We start from the raw sequence: 21021 nt of genomic DNA on the forward strand, positions 1-21021 counted from the left end.
GGGCATTGTCCAAACACTTCATGAACTCCGGAAGGCTCAATGCCATGACCACAGCCCTGGGGAGCCTATTCCACTGCCAGGTGGTGGTTACCTCTCGGTGAAGAACCCTTTCCTAACACCCAGCCTAACTGTCCCCTGTCCCAGCTCCATGACTTTCCCTTGGTTCCCATGCTGTCCCCAGAGAGCAGAGCTCAGCACCTGCCCCTCCACTCCCTCCCCTCTTGAGGAAGCTGCAGGCTGTCATGAGGCTTCCCCTCAGCCTGCTCTGCTCTGGGCTGAACAAACCAAGGGATTTCAGCTGCTCCTCATACATCCTCCCCTCTAGACCCTGCACCATCTTTGTAGTCCTCTTTTGGAGACTCTCTAACAGCTTTATAACTTTCTTATACTGTGGTGCCCAAAACTGCACACAGTACTCAAGGTGGAGCTGCACCATCACAGAATAAAGTGGGACAATCACTTCTCTCAAACAGCTAGCAGTGCCATTCTTGATGCACCTGAGGATGTGGTTGGCTCTTCTGCTGCCAGGGCACACTGCTGGCTCATGTTCAGCTTGCTCTTGATCAAAACCCCCAGATCCCTTTCTGCAGGGCTGCTCTCCAGCATCTTGTCTCCCAGTCTATATGTATAACCAGGGCTGTTCCTTCCCAGGTGCTGAATCTGGCAGTTGCACTTGTTAAACCTCTTATTGTTGGTGATTGTTCAGCTCTCTAATTTGTCCAGAACTCTCTGCAAGGCCTCACCACCCTCAACAGAGTCAACAGCTCCACCCAGTTTGGAATCATCTGTGAACTTGCTTAAAAAACCTTCAAGTCCTTTATCCAAATTGTTCACAAAAATGTTGAAGAGGACTGGTCCTAAAATGGAGCTCTGGGGAACCTCATTACTGACAGCCTGTTTTATCCTCATTTACAAGAATCGTCTGGGCCCAACCCATCAGCCAACTGTTCACTCATCTTATGATTTTACCTAACTGTATTCTGGTCATTTTGTCCAGAAGATACAGTGAGAGACAGTACTGAAAGCTTTACTGAAACCCAGAAAGATTACATCGACTGGCTTCCTTTGCTCAACTGAGTGATCTTGTTGTTGAAGGAAATTAAGTTTGTTAGACATGCCTTCCCCTAGTGAACCCATGTTGGCTCTGACCAATGACTGCATTGTCCTTTAGGTGTTTTTCAATAACTCCTAGAACAATCCTACCATAATTCAATTTAATAATAATTTAAGATTTTTCAGAACTCTCCACTGGCTGAAAAAAGTACTGACATTTAAGAGTAAAATCACTGAAACATCCTGGTAGACAACTAAATCTATAGTAGCCTTCAGAGATATTGCAAACAAAATCTTTCATATTTTTATCCTCTCAAGAGAGGCATCCCTGAGCATATGCATCCTCATGGCTTCTCTGAGGTAAGGAAAGAGAGAATTGAACAGGCAGCACAGCAGCTCAGAGAGGGTATCTGTTCTTGCCTTGTTGTGTGACTTCTTGTGGGGAGGAGACCCTCCCCCCCCCCCCCCCCCCCCCCTTTTTTTTTTTTTTTTTTTTTTCAGAACATCATAGAACACAACTTGCTTTCTGTGAGCTGTGGCCAAAGTTTTCTGTCTTTTTTTCATCTCTCCCTGCTCCCCTCCTCCCTTCCCCCCACATGGTGTCTGCTTTCAAGATTGCTTCAATAGCCAACATTGTAACATACAGAGATGGATTTCCACAAAATTAGTTTCAGCACTTGGATAAAAACTGATTATCATTCTTTGTAGTCGTAAAGATGAAGTTATTAAGTGAGAACTGGGAGTGGAATGCAGCCAAAGTTCTTAGTAAGACCATTGACTGAATAACACGGAATATGGGAGTAAGAGAAATGACAGAATTTTATGTCTTTTATTGTATTTTACTGTATTTTATGTCTTTTATTAGTTTGTCCAAGCAAAGAATACAGTGGCATACATTAAATTTCACTGAACCCTCTATGGAAGATAGAAAAACTACATGTATGGTCCAGATGGATTTTACATTGAAAGATGTTTGAACATTTCTTAATTGTCACACATCTAGTTGAGTTACATCCATCCCATTTATAATGACTTCTACAACATTTGAAAAAAATCATTTAAGTTCTGCAGTTATGCAGTTTATTAAATAAACAAATGAAGTTATATACTTAATTATAACATAAATTTATAATTTTCCATTTTATTGTTGATAGAAAATAGTTTTGCTTAAACTCTTAAACTGATTATTTTCTGGAGGAAAAAAAAAAAAAAAAGAAAGGAATAGCAGTAGAGACAGAAGAATGTTAAATTTCTTAAGTGGTCTAAATTTGACATCACATACTTTCTCATCTTGCTCAGCTAACAATATCACCCACAACATTCACTTCCCATTAATACCTCTTATCCTAGAGGAAATGTTTGAACAACATTTAATTTAATACGGATTAATTAATTATCTTCCTGTAATTCAGTAGTCTGGTGCATAGGACCACTGCTAGAATTCCGGAAGACCAAGGCTCAGTTTCCTAATTTATCTGATTTGCACTTGGGACACCAAGGAAAGGTGATTCCCAGGAGAGGATTCTAAGCATTATGAACTAGATTTGTTGAAGGGCTCATAATATGTAATTTTTACCACCTTTTACATGTACTATCTAGTTCAGACAGAAAAAAAAAAATATCTAATGAACAGAGAAGACATGATTTTCTTTTTGAAGTTGGTTGTGTCTACCTCTGGTATGACATCAGCAGTGATACAGATGAATACAGTGTACGTTACTTGAGAATAAATATTATTCTCTTTCTCACTTGCTAATGCTATATACATGTTTCCTATATTCTAGTTCAGTGACCTTAGTAATTGGCTGTAGTCACTGTCTTTTGGGTATTTAAGTGTTTTTTATGTACAAAGTGCAAATGCTTCAGAGGAAGAAATTTTGAGAGACACATGCTCTGAACTGTCCTCCTAAGGTGGAAGTAATAAGCTACATTTCCTAAGCTGCACTGAGTCAAAAAAAGCTTGATGTCTTAAGGCAGAAAATGATAGCACTCCCCAGAGTGTAATTTATTTATTTATTTATTTATTTTAATAAAAGTGGGATCCGTTCAGTTCTGGTATCATTTCCAATGTCTGTGACATCCTAGATCTTTCAGCATAAGAGCCAGAAAAATATGACTAATATGACATAAAGCTTTTATGAATCTATGTGTTGTTGACTTTATTCTGAACATTAGATAATGCAGAACATAAAAGGAACATACACGAGAAAGTGGTCTCTAGAAGTGTTTCAGTAACTGAACTACAGTCTCACCAGAGGACTTGAACATCAGACATTATTTCTTGTGAAAGGTTTTCATTTCTATTGTAGGTTACATCTACACAACCCAATGGAATGTTTTTTTCAGAAAAAAAATGGGTTTTCTCAAAAACAAGTGGAAACACTATAACAGACCTATATGAAAGCCATCAAACCCTGCTTCTAAACTGGAATATATTTACACTGACTTTCCAGAGCTGGTTTCAAGGCAAGTGCTAGCCTAGTCTTCTTGTTCATGTGTCTCTGGATACCATAAGGATTACACAAATGGCCTCAGATAGTTCAGATTAAAATTTTTCTTCTTCTTGACATGGCATCAAGGGTGGTGTTATTTGATTCATGTGGATAACCGTAAGCCTCTATGGTTTGAATTTCTTGTTTATCTATCTTCCTATCTTCCTTCTTCTTCTTTTTTTTTTTTTTTTAAATTCATTATTTTATTTATTTATTATTCAGTGTAGAGAAATATTGATGGCATGATTCGTCATCATCCTACTGAAATGGCTCTGATGGCTCACTAAAATATTCCTTTTTATGTCCCATTACTGTAAAAAGAGCATCAGTTCAGCAGCAGACGCTTCTGTTGTACTTAGGTGAGAAGAATCTCACTCTAGTTTTCTATCACAACATCTATATATCAAGAACATATCTCTGTATTGATACTGAGTGTCAGTGATTCAGACACAGTGAGCAGGACTCACTGATGCACTGGGGAGTCAATAGCACGGGGGAAATGATTAGATATGAAAAAGTTAAAGTGATAATGTGAATCTGATATTATGGACTGATAATGCAAGAAAGAAAAGAAATTGCAAAAGAATTGCAGAGAGAGAAAAGGTTCATATGTGCTGACATGCCTCTCCTGGCATAGTTTAACATAATCCACCATACATGTTTTTTTTCACCCTATTCTTCAATCGTCCATTTCAGAAACAGATTTTGCTATCTCGTTATCTATGGGAGACTGTACTTTGGTTACCTTCACCAGTAACTTATTCCATATGTCTCTTTCTTTGAGAATGAAGCAACACTGTCCAAATCCCTGTTTGCTCATTGTTACTTAATATTTCAATTTAGTCCTTTACTTTTGCTCTTTAAACAATAACAAAAGCCCACCCTTTGAGTTTCCTTTATATTTTTACTTATCTCTCCTTCTTAATACTGAAATCTTCAACTACTCAAAAAAAAAAAAAAAAAAAAAAAAGTTAAAAGTCTGTACTTATGCAAAATACAATCTTTAGTCAGGTGACTAATCCAGTTAATCCAGTGTAGCAGGCAAAATGTAAGAGTTTCTGAATGATAAGCTGGAGAACAAACAGGACATATTCTTAAGTTAGGTAGTCATAACACACATGGGTTTCTCCAAGTCATGTCACCAAAATAGATAACGTAACATAATATAAGCAGGACTGGCAGGGAATGACTGAAAAGCTTTGACATTTCTTCTTGGATGAAAATATGTTTTAAACATTTTTGCCATTAGTTCTTATGCAAATGTTTGTTTGTTTTAAAAAATAAAACTTATATAAAGAATTTGGGAAATAATAAGGCACAGAGATACCAAAATAAGTCTTTTTTAAACAAAGATTGTATTTGATATAATTATTTTCATATACAGTCAAAGAGGATTAAAATTGAAAAGTTAAAAAATGGAAAAGAGGAGAGGAATAAGAAACTCTTTAATGCCTGAATCTCTTCCGTCTTACACTAAGCTTTGGTTTACACTGGCATCCTTCCAATGAATTACTGATGATTTATACCTGCATTGAACTTCAGGCTCTAAGAAAGGGACTGCTATTATGGTCAATACTCTAGACTCGAACTCAGAAATCTGACTTTAAATCCTGAGCCCTTAGAAGTAATAATCTATTGAGGATGATGTTTCCAAAAGAAGATATATCATTTGGGAGCTTCCTGACCATCTTGCTAAGTAGCTTAGATTCTTTCTCTAATCAGTATTACTTGAAATATATTTATTGGCTAAGTTCATAAAAGGCTTTATAGATCCACATCTTTAGATTGAAAAATCTAAATTGAAGTCCTTATGGACAATCTTTTCAACTGTTCTTAAATCTGGACATATTGTAGGCCCATTTCCTTCCTTTTAGCAACTGTCTACAGTTGTCTATAAAAGTATGTCTCAGCTTAATCTGTCCTCTCATCTTTTGTATGGACAAAGTAGGCAAAACAAGACCTACTAACCAGTAGGGTTGAATATACTTAGTGTTCTTCAGATATACTAGAAATATGAAATTCAAAACAAAATATCAATGAAGATATTGTATCCCCTTTGGGCTTAATGCATTAAGGGGTTAGACACTTTCACAGGAAGTAGAAAGTCTGAATCCGGCCTTCTTTTTACCTATAAGGAATTTGAACTTGATTTGACACATATTTTTTTCTTCTCTTTTGAATGCATTTCACTTTACACATAGTAAGTAAATATTAATCAGACCCAAAACAGTAAGCTGTTTTATTTCTGGCCCTTGCTCTACAGACTAGTTAATACAAATCAAGCAAATCAAAATTATTCATTAGAAAAAGAAACAGAATCCAGGCTGGTTGTTGTTGTTGCTGTTTGTTTGTTTTCAGTTGAGTTCTGTAGCTACTTAAAAAAAAAAAAAAAAAAAAAAAAAAAAAATCTTACCTAATTAATATTTAAGTATTCCATGCAAAATGTAACTCTTTCCACTGGGAAGAAAGGAGTCAGTATTTGTGTCATGACAAATACTGTCTTAGAAAGTAGGTGCAGTGGATTCAAATTCCTGTTGTCAGAGTGAAAGAATAGACTCATTTCAGGCAAGAAAACTGAAAAAGAACCAGATCCTATCCCAAGTCAAAGGAGACCATACAGACCAAGGGTAAGGTTACTGGATGACTTAACTTGCTTCTAATATTTCCTATAGGCTGTATCAGGTACAAATTAGGGGATCTTATATATTAGAGTATATTAAGGGTTCTTAGATGCTAGAGATGATATATTTTACATATATAACCTCCCAATGGAACTCACAGTCTTTTCAATAGTCATACCATCTTCCAGAACAATGAAAAATTAAATAAATAAATAAAATATCTGAAAATGGAATTTAGGGAAACAAACACATAAACAAGCAAACAAAACAAAAACAAAGAAAAAAAAACAACCAACCAACCAACCAAACAAACAAACAAAAAAAACACAGAACATTGAATGAAGAAGTCCATATAGCCAAAAAGGAAACCCTGAAGATAACATAAGGATGAATTCTTCCACTTCTGTTCACAGAGAGGAATCTTAAGCAGTAAGTCCTTCCATGCAAAAAGAGAATAAACCACCTTCACTCCACATTAAATAACTCAGTACACATAGCTCTCTGTTGTTAGATTAGCTAGCTTAAACTTAAATCTCACTTAAAGGATTTGAACCCACAAAGCATGCCTTCAGTGTCTAAATCTTCAAGCTATAAAACACCTGAGGTGTAGTTAAAGTAGAGTCTAAAAGAGAGAACGAGAAAACTCTACTGCTGGTGACCGGGATATTTTCTTGAGAGGCACACTACAATTTCTTATGAATGCTTAAATATTTTTTAAAGGAGTAACTTCAGCAAGAAGAGGGTTTTGAAATCAGACCAAGGGGCAGGACATCTCTGAAAGAAAGTGGATGAGAAGTCTTGCTTCTAATGTATGTGGGAGAATGTGATGTGGATGCATGACTCCACAGGCTGTCTGAGCCACCATCATTTTCAAGTCTTTTTCCAGGATGTGTCCTGGACCATAGCTGGGCCTCTCCATACATTCAGGGTGTCCTTAGGAGTTTACCTTGAAAACCTACTATGGAAGAAATAATTGCTTACAGGATTCATTTAATTCATTTATGTCTTTTATTTCAGTATGGAGAAATGGAAGATATGCTGTTAAGCATTCAAGAAAATTATCTCCTTAATCTCTCTGTGTTCTGTAAAATAAGAATGATGCTTTGTCTTACCTTTGTCTTTTCCAGTTTTAGGTTCTTCCTACATTGTGCTACCCAGTGACAGCCTTGTGGTATTCCACAAACCCAAGGCTTGGGAAAACAATTCTCTATAGTAATAAAAATACTCATAATAGGATCATCGCCTTGAACCAGTCATTGTCGCCATTTCTGACTGTTTAGGCTGCCTCTGAGGCCTAAGTGGTGTAATTAACCTTTTTTTTTTTTTTTTTTTTTTTTTTCCTTATCATAGCTTTTACTTAATTTGGCAATAGCTATTAAAATGTGATTACATATTGTGAGCTGGTGCTGTTTTAAAATGGCTCTATAATGCTTTTATCAAAAAAATCTTTGTTTGCTCTTTTTGGTTTCATTGTACCATGATTTATACTTAACACCCTTTTTTTTTACATTGTCAGCAAGACCCAGTACTTCCAAATGTTCATTTTACACTTCAGAAGTCTAAGAACATTACAAAAAGCCCACAACAAGCTGGTATTCATTACCAGAAGTATAGAATTTTAAGATTAAATTTATAGTTTAATAACTCACTGATATTTTCACCAGAAATATGTTCACTGTTGGATATCCAGTTAATTTTTTTTAATTTAACCCAGGCATCAGAAATTACTGCTTGCTTTTCTGAGTTTAATCTGATTTATAAACTACAGAGGATACTCACACACATGTCCACACTCTCTATCATCTTACACAAAGTGCAAATGATATGTGACATAACATTACACAGCCTGTTGCTTTAAATCAATATTGTCAAACCCCAAGAGTTCAAACCGCTGGCTTACAGAAATTCCAGCAATACATGTAGAGTATTATTTCTTTGACTTCTGTTTCTGAGCTCACAGTTTCAAACCTTTTTCAATAATGAAAAAAAAATCATGAGGATGGTCCCCACCATATATAAAAATAGTTGACAGCTATGTCTTCAAACTTAAATAATAACCTTGGTCTACATAATACTTCATGCTCCATGGCACACACACTCATACATGTGTACATATATATATATATATATATATATACACAAATGCCTACCTTTGAACTTTTAAGTTAACCAGCTCCAAACCTGAATGAACTAGTCATATGAATAACACCTTTTTATCCAGTATAAATACATGTAGCTGTGCTGAATCCAACAGATCTGTATCAGGTAACACTAAATAAAATTTAGCACAAATCTTCTGAGTTTGACTTAGAGAATGTAGCAGTTGAATATTTTTATGTCAGCTGCTAAATTTCAAATCATGTAAATAATTGTTAATTCTAATGATACAATGATGAAAATATTTTGGGTTGAATACTGTATAATTCTTGTAAAACTGAAGTGACAAAGCAATATCTACCTATGTTTCCCTGCAACTTAATGTCCTTAGTAAATGAATACATAATAGAAGATGGATTGAATCAACATCTAAGTAATGAAAATGAACTGTGTTAATAGCATGATAAAGTGTGAGAATAGCTGTATTTTTAGCATTTTTGTTAAACTGGTAAGGAGATTGGTGTAACACTCTGAAGAGACAGAAGCAAATTTTCATTTTAAAATGTACAAAAAATATGTCTTGAAAGAAAAAAAATCTGACTTGAAATAAACACGTATTTTGTATTTAAATTTTAGACTACATTCAGTATCAAAAGACATTTTGGAAAAAAAGTTTTTAATGTTGGGGGGGAAAAACAAAACAAGCAATAAAAGCAACGCTTTCTTGCCTTTTTTTCCTTCTCATATATGTTCATTTTTGAGGCTGAGGTGATTCCCCCGGCCTTTTTTTTTTTTTTTTTTTTTTTTTTTTTGTCAGATATACTACTTTATTGCAATTCTGTCTAATTCAGCTGATGATTTTAAATGTATTCTAGCTGTGTTTAACTTTCTTTCCTTTCTTCTACAGACTACAAGCATAAGGATTTCAAGAGAGATTCCATATAATGAATGATAAATATGGTATCTAACAGAAAAGATGTAGGTTTCACCTGATGGAAGCACAAATGCAAATGCTCTTGATTTAATAAAACTTCTTAAAGGGTTGAGTGAATAATTGTGAAAGGGTTAATTCTAGGTTGAGTGAAGAATAATTTTCTTACAGAAGCATATTGCCAGCAACCTGGGCCTAGGTCAACTTCATTTAAAAATTTAGTACCTTGAATCTATATAATTACTATCTATACCATTTGCCAATGTAAGGTTATTAAGGCTTATGAACAATGAAGACAAAGCTCAACAAGCTTTACTAACATATCTGGAGAAGGATTTAAATACCATGAGGATAAGCCAGAGACTTTAGGGTTCATGGGTACTTTTAGTAGAACAAGAGTAAGCCAGATCAACACTATTTATCCATGTGGATTACTAATGGTGGTAGCAGTGTTTTACTCCTTCTATGCACAGTTATAAATAACTATTCAAGGAGAATCGGGACCAATGAATTTCAAGCTATATTTGTCTTCCTTGACCTCAACACAAACTCCACACTACATGTGTTTCTCAATCAGGATCATATTCTTTTAGAACTTTAGACTTAATATGTTTCCACTAATTCCAGTCAAACTATTTTAGACTTTTTCTTCATTTGTCTGGAAAGCATCCAACGCACCACATGTTTCCCTTTTCCTCTGCATCAGTTATTCTTATGCTAAGCGGAGATATGAAAAACATAGAGAAGTTCCCAACATCACTTACTATTTTGCACAAGCTTTTACCCTCCCACACTGCCTGCTGAGCTTAAAATCCCTTGTATTCAGTTACATAGTTAATTAAATAGGTTTCCTTTAATGTTAAACTATTTCAAATGTAAATCCTGAAGGGCATGATATTGCACCCATTGAAGTCTTTCCAATGTGTAAAGATGGCTCGGTTATAGAAAAATAACCAAGGGAACTCTGATGCAGGGGGAGAGATGAAGACATTGAACTGCAGGCTGGTTAAAGATAGTATTTCTTGAGTGACTGCATTTGAATGTAGATGGCAATGTTGTGCTTTCTCTGTCACTGGTCATTCCCAGATGAGCAATATCTACAACACCAGAGACTTGACTTTATCATCATGTCCTTCTTTGTCAGGCTGATGGACAATTAGATTAATTTTAAAGGTCTCAGGAGACTATCAGCAATGCACTAAGGATTTTCCTCTCCTCTTTCTCACAAGGCAAAAGTTTCTCATTGTCTTCTCAGTGTCTTAGATCTGGCATAATGAGACTTTTGTCATTATTCAGGAAGACCAATTTTTCAGAATCAAGAGTTAATCTTTCTTTTCAAAATCAAATAGTAATGCCTTCCTATAAAAAATACTAGATTCTGTTGACATTAAAGGCATTGTCAGATTATTGCTTGTTTCTCTAAACGAAGTTATGTCATTTGGACTTTATGAATACCATCAAATATTTTTAAGAGCATTGGTATATGCATCCAGATCTGAATTTTATACCAGTGAAAATTTTCTAGTCACTTTTGATTGGAAAATTCTGGAGATTGGAAATTCTGGAGAACATTTGGGGTTCTCTTTTCATTTTTGTTTGTTTCTTTGTGTGGAGGTTCCTTCTGTTATGTGTCTTTTAAAACTCAGATTTTTTTCTCTTGAGTGTTATAAAGGCAAGAGTGACAAACAAATGCATTTATACTAGCATTCTTGTAAAGTAAAATGATTCTGAGGCTAAAGTTTTATGATAAATTAAAACACATATAGAAAAAAAAATCTAAAGCATAAACAAGATAGCTCAGCTTGAAAAATGTAGGAATTTTCAATGGTTCTTTCAGTAATTAATGCCACTTACCAGAGTTCTGTGGTAATATTCATGTTCCAGACATTTAGCTTGATTTTCATTCTTCAACCCATGAAACAATTTCACATATTTTCCAAGCTAAAATAATAAAAACCTAAAGCAAATAGTTGTATCATATAACTGATAATGCATAGATATGTTTAACAAGGATTTTAAGCAACTGGAGTTATTCATATCCTTTTACTCCTTTTCTTTAGCTAGCTTAACTCCAGAGTGCAAAGTGAGATTTTGAACCACTGATTCACAGTTGATGGATTTGCTCTCCACAATTTGCTATGTTATGGTAGATTTGAAAATGGAAAATTTACAGGCACAATAATTTCTTATCACTGATAGGATTCCCGTATACCTCTTTCCCACAGCTTTGATGGCAATGGTTTCAGTTAATGGCATGCAATAAATATTTTGTGAAATATAGAATATTTCTGTGGTTTTATTAAGGGATATTTTAAAAATATACAGCATTTCCTGAAGGATTTAAACTCAATTCTCTTTAATGAACAAGTAATGCTGATCACAAACCTGAAATGTATTACTGTAAATTTCCAGTGGTTATACAACACCTTTTCCTAGACACTTGTTTTAAATTACTATTGCAAAGGAACATGTCCTGGATTCTGTATTTGTTTATACAAAGCTGGAAGCCAGAATATTATTTTGGCCACCTTTTTTAACCCTCAAAATTAGTAGTTAATACTTACATGTATTATTCTGAGCAGAAGAAAAGTAGACTATTAATTTCCATATAACCAATTAAGATAAAAGTATAACAACTCAAAATATAGATTTTCAGAGGGAAAAAATATATATCAATTCACATTCTTTTTATAGCAAATGTAATTATTTTAATTCTAGAATATATAGATGAGTCTCAATCATACAGTCATGTCTGAGAGGAACCTCCAGAGGTCATCTCTTCCAGACTGTTGCTTAAAGCAAGTCTAGTCAAAGCAGGTGTTCAGGGTCTTGTCCTGTTAAGTGTTCATTATCTTGAAGGACAGTCTTGGACCGCATCCTGGGTAATCTTTCCAAAGTTTGACGATCTTCCTGGTTAAAAATAAAATAAATAAACAAATAAATAAAAAATCTTAACACTGAAGATTTTATGTTTTGCAATGCATAGTCATTGTCTTTTATCCTTCCCCTGTGCACCTCTAGGAGACTATACACCCTTCCATTAGATAGTGATTGTGATAAATGATTGAGTCCCAAATAGGATTCTAATTAAGTTTGTAATTTATTAATCGAATAGAGGCAAGCAAACAGCGCTGGGTGCTCTGGGAGTTTCTGCTCCACCAAGACGCACACCTGTTACATCAGGTGGTGGATTTTCATGCTCCTAGACTAATTCATATTCATCACTATTCCTAGAAAAGGCGGGGTTATTATAATTAGTTCCCAGAATCCGAACCCTCTCCAGACGCATGTGTATCAGTCTCTGGAGGTCTTTATGGGGGTTTCTTGTGCTGAAGGCTTGTAGTCTTCCTCCCAGGCTTTGTCCTTTGGTTGTCCTTCAACTACCTCTTTCTCCTTATTTGCTGGACCTCTTTGCTGGATATCAGAGGCTTCGGCAGCGTCCCATGCAAAAGTCAGCAGTTACCTAAAAAAAAAAAAAACTCTTTGGTCCTCTTATCTCCCAGACTAAATTCTCAATGTTCACCCTTCAAACCCTCTATTTACACAAATTGCTGGACCCTTCCTTTGCATGATACAAGAACTATGTACACTAATCACTCTGTTTTTCTTAAATAGAAGGTTATATTTCATCATGTGGCCCTAGCATTGTTCCATACTGACATGAATCAAATTAACACATTTCACAGATAGACTTCTTAAGGTTGAATTAACTAGTTCCCTCCTTAGATGCCACATGCTCCAACCCCCTGAATACCTTATACCAGCTTGCTCCAACCTTTCAGTCACATTCTTGTTCTGGGGAGTTCAATGCTCCACACAGTTCTTCATATAATGTTATCACAAGAGCTAAATGATGGGAAATAATCACTTCCTTCAATCTGTCAGCTGCCCAGAATGCACTTGGCCCTGCACAGAGCTGTCCTTCTTAACCACAAAGGCACACTTCTGAGTTCTGTTCAGCCTGTTGTCCACCAGCACCCCCAGGTCTTTTCCAGCAAATTTGCTTTCTAGACAGGCATCCTGTGACCTGTTGCAGTGGATTAGTCCTCTTGACATGCAAGACTTGGCATTTGTATTTTTTGACCTTCATGAGGTCCTAGTCAGCCTACTTTTCCAGCCTGTGAATTCCCTGTCTAGGGCATGTTCCAGTGCTATATAATCAGTGAGATGCAGATGAGAATTCCCTGCTGAACAGGGGGAAATACTTCCATCTTCTTGGAGCTGCCTATCAATCCCAAACCTGCCTCCTGCTGCCACTATTTGAGAAAGTACTAAATGGGCACTCCCAGTAGAGCTATTCAGTGGCTACCACTGTGGTTACACTACAGCCACAAGACCATCTCAAGGTTATGCTGAGAAGGAAATTTTATTTCTGACAAGAAATGGCCAAAACCCAGGGGGAATCCTGTCTTGATCAATAAATAAATGAGGGAGGGTGATGGGTTCCAATGCTATTCTTGCTAACTATATGCCTAAATCATAGAATTGATTTCTGGATGCATTTCTGTTCTCTGTTCTAATGCAAAAGACAAGAGTTTTCAGCTTATTGTGAGAGAGAGAAGCCACAGTTTCTGGCTTTCAACCTGTAGTTAACAAGTAGTTAGAACTGAAGAAGCATATAATGGAGGCACAATCTTGTAACCTTATGTCTTTGTATGCAGTTATTTCTACAACAGAAATTTGACAACTAATTTTAATTTTGCACTTAAAGTCTATTGCAAACAATGAGAAGTATAAGACCTGCTTATACAAGATTTAGTGCAAGAATGAAGCAAACTGGAACTTTCATCAGCTGTAATTTGCACCTAATTAAGTTATCATCTTTCCTTGGATTATGAATTCAGCCAAAAGCAGTCTGTAGTTCAGAAGTCCCTAGGATCATGCAAGACTCATTATTCTTGGGGTTCTGTGTAACCACACGAGGAAGATGGCATATCTGGTTTGGTTTCTTTTTGAAAAATAAAACTAAACAACAATAAAAGAACATTAATTGCTAATTGGGATAAGAAAAAGGAAAATCAGAAAATAAACTATAACAACAAACTTGTAAAATAACAATGCAATTATAAGCAAAAATTCATTCCCTAATACTGTGAACTAAATCTCAAGCACAGTAGCAGTTCAAAACCTGTTGAAAATAATATATATTAAAAGTTTGAATTTCAGGTTGAAATAATATAATTATCTTCTGGGAGTTGTTATTGATGAACCAATACTAATGTAATTAGTGCTAAACAGAAGTCAGGGTTGCGATGTGGTTCTCTATTAAAGGTGTTACCATATGAATTTCCTTTGGATCCAGGTGTTTCTACTCTGCTATGTATAAGCCTTTTTATTTTAGACCACGACTATGTGAGACTTGTAAATATTTTTTCTTTTTTTTTTCATATTTCACTTTATTTACTGCAATAGCAAAGCTGTACAGTGAGTGTCAAAACAAATGCAATCTGAGTGATTGTTTGTTGCTTATTTCACACTCTTTTACTAACAAAGTAACATTTAATAAATAAAAGATTATTAAGACCCTAAAGTTTTTATGGGTAGAGTTACAGAGAATAGAGTTTAATAGGAAACATCTTTCTAAATCCTTTCATAGTGCTATAACCATAGGAATAAATAAACTGTAAACAACCAGATGATAAATTTAGTTACAATTTTATTTTTAAAATTATATCAGAAATTTCACAGAACAGTTGCATCGTGAACTGATTTGTACTTCTTAATCAAGAAATAGAGTCTTCCTGGTATGTTTTCAGGTTCCTGAGCTCATGAGTCTATGAGGAAAAGACAAATCCTGTGCAAATTAAAGAAAGTGAAAAGAGATCTGGCAAAGTACTGGTGCAAATAGGTAATATGTCAGCAAAATCAATGCAAATAATTAATTTAGAGCAGCAAAAGATCTGGTCAGAATTATTTCCTCTTTAGAGATCAAATTACACTGTTCTCTGGAATTAGTGTGGAAAATGTGACATTAAAAGAAACCTGTTTCAGAGAAGTTGTGAAGCTTATAAAGATACTCCCTCCTAGCCAAACGTAGTAAATATAGAAATACAAACACATAGCTGATATTAATTTTCTTCATTCTCAATAAAAAAGTTTTAGCTCAATTGATTGTGTGTTCTAATTAATTTCTTTCTACTGAAAATGTGATCTGCTCACCTGCTCTACACATATTCTTGAAATGCATGTTGTATATTACGTTTGGTGAAGAGATTGGAGAAGTTTGGGTTTAGTAAATAATTACCCACTCAAAAAAAGAGACCTGTGATCATAAGTGCTAGGTTTTCTTATTCAGCCCCTAGTTTAAAAATCTTTCATTGAAATTTTAGGCTCACTTAAGCCAGTGGGATTGTTGCCATTGTTTTACACAGCTCAGGGATTTCAAACTTTTATATTTATATCAGATATAATTTCTACCCTTTTTACTAGGATATATTCATTTTTATCATTTGCTTGTGTTTCAGACTATCTTTGGAAAAAAAAAAAAAAAATGTCCCAAATTACCTTCTTGCTCCTTGTAACAAGACATGACAAAAACTGTTCTTTTATATGTGTGTCCCAGCCTGCTCTCCATGTACTAAGTTGTGTTGCAATAAAGCAATTGGAAATAAAGCTCTTGGAAAATATTTTTTCCAAGAACCTAAGTGAAGCTGTACTCAAACTTCTCTCAGAACTCAGTAGCAATTGTACATCTAATTCTTTAGGCTCTTTTGATTATTTCATCTTCCAGTTGCTAAGATAGTAATTTTTTGGCCTTCTTTACAATAAAAGATTCTATAAATCCAAATGTACTTTCCTTTGCAAAGGAGTTCTTCCCTGCTTATTTCCTAAATTCCCTACTTTCATCTACATACTTTTTACCAGTGTCTGTAGGCAGACTCAGGATTTCAATGTGTCCAAATGTTGCATTTCTAGAAACAGATTTCAGAAGCTTTAAAATTTGATTGGCCATCGGCTGTTCTCTGCATTTTTTTTGCTTATTTTTTTTAGCATTAACAAGACACAGAGAAGCACAAAGCTGGGGTTACACTGATTTCAGTTTAACTTTTTCCTTTTTTTTTTTTTTGACATTGTTTTTATGAGGCTGTTCTGTAACATCTGTAAGAGAGGATTTTAGCCCTGAATTTCTGTAATTGGATGTTCCCTGAACCACTCCAAATTCAGAAATACTTACATAAACAAAGAAGTTAGAACAATATAGTAATATTACTACCCTGGAGTCTGGTATAACAACTTGCTCTTCACAACAGATAATAGGGACATAATGTGTTCCAGTGGAAAAGCTTTCTTTCAAAAAGCACTGTTCCATCAAAATAAAAATGCACTGTGAGCGGTTTGGTTTTATTTTGTTGTTGTTGTTTTTTTTCCCCTCAGCCAGTGACAATATACTCTTGGATGTAAAATGTAAAACCAGTAACAGAAGTAGGAATTTATATGAGGTCTGCTTAGTTCAACTGAGGCAGTAGAAGATGCGTGTAGTCTCTTTGGCCCCAGGACACTTATCTACCTGCACTTGTGCATTTGATACTGTCACATACAACATCCTTGTCTCCAAATTGGAGAGATGTGGATTTGATGGATAGAACACTCCATGGGTAAGGAATTATCTGGATGGTCATACACAAAGAACAAACTCATCAAGCCAACAGTCATATTCATCAAGCCAAGGGCTTGATATCTGTGTGGAAACTGGCAACAAGTGGCGTTCCTTAGGGCTCTGTACTGGGATCAGTACTACTTAACATCATTATCAACAACATGGAAAACAGTATCAAACACACCCTCAGCAAGTTTGCAATTCACACAATCTGAGTGTTGCAGTAGACACTCTGGAGGGAAGAGATGCCATCCAGAGGGACCTTGATAGGCTCAAGAAATGGGCCTGTGCAAACCTCATAAAGTTCAACAAGACTAAGTGCAAGGTCCTGTGCTTTGGTCAGGGCAATCCCAAGCATGAATACAGGCTCCATCTCATGCATTTTGACATAAATAGAATTGTTCATGAGTACTTTTTTCTTTTTTCTTTTCCTCAATAATTGGAAACTTGTTGTATATTTAAAACAACAAAAACAACAACAACAAACCACCACCATATGGAATACTTGGAGCAAATAGTTAACCAGAGATCACTAAACTGAAATGTTATGCACCTCCAGTTCTGAATTACCAACACCATGTGTTTAGCAGAACTATAAGGAAAATGTTTATGTTCTTCATTATACTGATCTGTGACCAATAGGCATGTGGCTGGATGTCCCATGGTAATGTCCTGTACATTTTTGGCATGTCAGAATCTCATTTAGAGTGACTTCAAACTGAACCATGTATGTCAAAGGGATCTAGATGTCCCTGTATTGCATAACCAAAGGGCAAGGGAGGTTGGGGGAAGAAAAGGAAAACCGAAAAATCTCAAATCTCTTTTTCAAACTTAATTAATACAGTTCTCCACTAAATGCCTCCTGGTCATTGCAAATTTAATCCCATAAAAATATACTTCTTAGAAAATAAAAATAAAAAAGAAGAGAAAGAACAGATAATGACAGCAGGTTTTTTTGTTTGATTGTTTTTTAATAATAATTATGCATATGTAAACTCTACAGAAAAGTGGTGCATGGGGCTGAAATTTCTGTCCGAAAACCAAAAAAAAAAAAATTTTGGAAAAATCTGATGCCATCCAAGAGGATCAGATGTTGGTGATTATTCTCCCCTCCAAAGATTCTGTGAAAATGGAGAAATTATTTTGTCTTTGCAGGCATTATTTCAATCCACCAAGTCTTCAGAAATATTAGAATTCATGTAGTAAAACTGTGGGTTTCTGTCAAGCCCAGCAATGTAAATGCAGGTTGCAAGGAGCAGTCTCTCCAAATGCTTCCAGTAATGATGAGGGAGGGGCCCGTCAAATCAAAAGGGGTTATTTATGTCCTTATAAGTGGGAAAATAATAACAAGAAGATATGTTCAGATTATTTTAAAAGCCCCATATAAATTAACTCCTGGGAGTAGCCCATGACTATGGGCTAGGTCAATGACCAGGTCAATGAAATGTAGTGGACTGTAACTGAGGTACTCCATTACAGAGGACAGAAGCATAGAGATGGACCAAACTATCTGGTTGTAGGGGCCCAATTTCAGAATTAGAGAAGCACAATCTCTGTGTGAGTATCATGTGCATTAATATTCAAATTTTGTGGAACCATCCTGTGAAAAATCACAGGGAAATTAATCTTTGTTCATTTTTTTTTCTGACTACAGAATATAATATCCTAAAGTCAAAGCCTTAAGTTAATGCCTTCTTTCAAAAGCTGCCATTGGTTTCTATATCATCTTTATTTAAAGGAGGAATTTTGCAAACACCTGGAAAAATATATCATGAAATTGTAAAAATAATTGTTTAAAATTAAATAAAAAAGAGACTGACCTAGACAACAGTGAACTATTTTTCCTTCACCCACAAAAATGTAAGCATGATTTGATTTGGAGTCTCACAAAGCTCATACAATCCCTCTTTACTGATATTTTTTTTTATACCTCAAACCTTGTCTACAGCCGAACCTGACTGAACTCCACACCCAACGGCACTTTCAGTGGTTGCTTGACTTCTAACTCTCATGAGTGAATATACCAAATAATTAGTCTGTTATTTTCCTTCTACATCTTAAAAATAAAACAAATCAAAATAAAACAAAAAATATGTGATATCAAAGAGTGGTAAAATCAGTTTCTCCTAAAGATTTTGTCTGGAACTCCATCTCTGTAAGCACTCAAAAAGTGACTGATTTCCAGACCTTGGAAGGTGGCTGTTATGGCACACACCCATCTGACTTCAGAGGACGCAAAAAGGAAAATATTGGTGTTCTTGGGATAACTGGCATTTGGGCTTATATTTTTTTTTTTCCTCCCTTAATTTTGGTCTTACTTTATTTTCTTAATAGTAGGGATTTGAATATACTGCTGGAATAGTCCACTTTATTAGGACTGCACACTCAAGCAATATTAAAAAGAGTAAGTTAAATATCCAAATAATAGTTTGCAGGATTAAAATGCCTTTCCTGACTGTGCCACTATCACAGTCCTGGAATATATAATGCCTTCCATAAAAATCAGGCCAAGATTTACATATATATATATATATATTTCCATTAATTTGTGGCTTTCAGGTTTAATAACTCATTAGAATTGCATATGTTGTGAAGTGTTCTTTTTCTTCAACACTTCTCTCCCAAATATGCTTTCAACTACCATTATAGTTTCCACAACAGTTCAGAACAACAAAACAAATACACCATGAAGTCATCTCTAACTATGACAAACATTCAAAGAACGGAAAAAGAGAAAAAGGGGAGAAAAAAAAAAAAAAAAAAAAAAAAAAAAGGTTTTGGATCTGTACTTACATATACATATATTTACATCAACAAATGTTTACATACATATAACCAAATATTCAAGTATAGAAACAAGTGCATTGATTTGTTATGTACTCAATATTTTAAAATATGCAAAAACATACATATAAACTTATAAAGTTGTTTCTTGAAGCAGTCCGATACCAACAATCAGTAATAAAGACATAAAACTTGACCTTTATTGTTTTCTTTTACTACTTTACTTTCTTACAACATTTTTCCTTCTTTCCTCCTTTTTTTCTTTCTCTCTCCCCCTCTTTATTTTTCTTCTATTTCTTTCCTTCCTTCATTTCTTTCCTTCTTTTTTTTTTTTTTTTCTTTCCTTCTCTCTCTCTTTTCCTTTTAAATCTTTTACTCAAACATAAGCTGTCTTCTAATATCTAAACAGGATAGAGACATTTACGAGTAAGAAGACCAATGTGCCAAATCAAATAACATTTATTTTACCAAAGGAGGGGAAAATGTCAGAAGTAAAGAAATCTGTTTTTACATTTAGAATATATTCAAAATGCTTGAGGGGAAGCAGAGTAATCTCCCACAGTTTTCCGAACAGAACATACTGCGTGACCAGTAACACTGCATCCAAAAGCAATAGTTTTACCTCTCTCTTCTTCCACTTTGCCCCCCTATTTTTTCTCTTCCTTGAAATGGCTCACAGGGAATCCAGAATAGTTATAAATCAGAGTTTGCAGCAGCCACCCAGATCAGCTAGGAGTGTTTCCCTGATGAGAGCACCCAGTGTGTTGAGCAATGGTGAAAACCTACACTCTCCCTTTAGTGAAGAAATTAATTCATTTGAAAAACAGTCTGCCATGATAAGGTTATTTAAGAGAATTTGACTAACTGTATATAATTGCATAAAATAAATAAATAAATAAATCTTTACAAAAGCAGCAATCAGTAACAAAGTTTGTTAATTCACTTGTTTTTTTCAGGAAAATTAGCTTTTTTTTGAAACGAAGATGTGCCATGATATTCCCCCAAAATAAATTATAAGAACATTTCATGCTGTGTCCTTAAATTTGTTCTTTCGGAATTAAAAAAAAAAAAAAAAAAAAAAAAAAAGTCAAAGACATTACATTTTTACATAGTCATTGATATTATTTTTAGGGAGCAGTTATTTCAGAAAATCCTTTATATTGGCTTCAAACTTCAAGAAAGTTTCCAAAATAATTTGAGACTGTTGTTTTTTGTTTGTTTTGATTGTCTCTACTGGGTACAAATATTTCTCAATGGAATCTGAACTGAGTATCGCATGATCATCTCTGTTCAAGTCTGCCTATGCTTGCATAAGTGAGTGATTTGTGCTTGCAGACCTGTATGATAAAAGCAGTGTGTGTGTATATATATATACACATATATATACGTATATACATATATATATATACGTATATATATATGTATATATATACTTATATATATACA

The sequence above is a fragment of the Oxyura jamaicensis genome, chromosome 1, assembly GCF_011077185.1.
Source record: "Oxyura jamaicensis isolate SHBP4307 breed ruddy duck chromosome 1, BPBGC_Ojam_1.0, whole genome shotgun sequence".
Classification (NCBI taxonomy): domain Eukaryota; kingdom Metazoa; phylum Chordata; class Aves; order Anseriformes; family Anatidae; genus Oxyura; species Oxyura jamaicensis.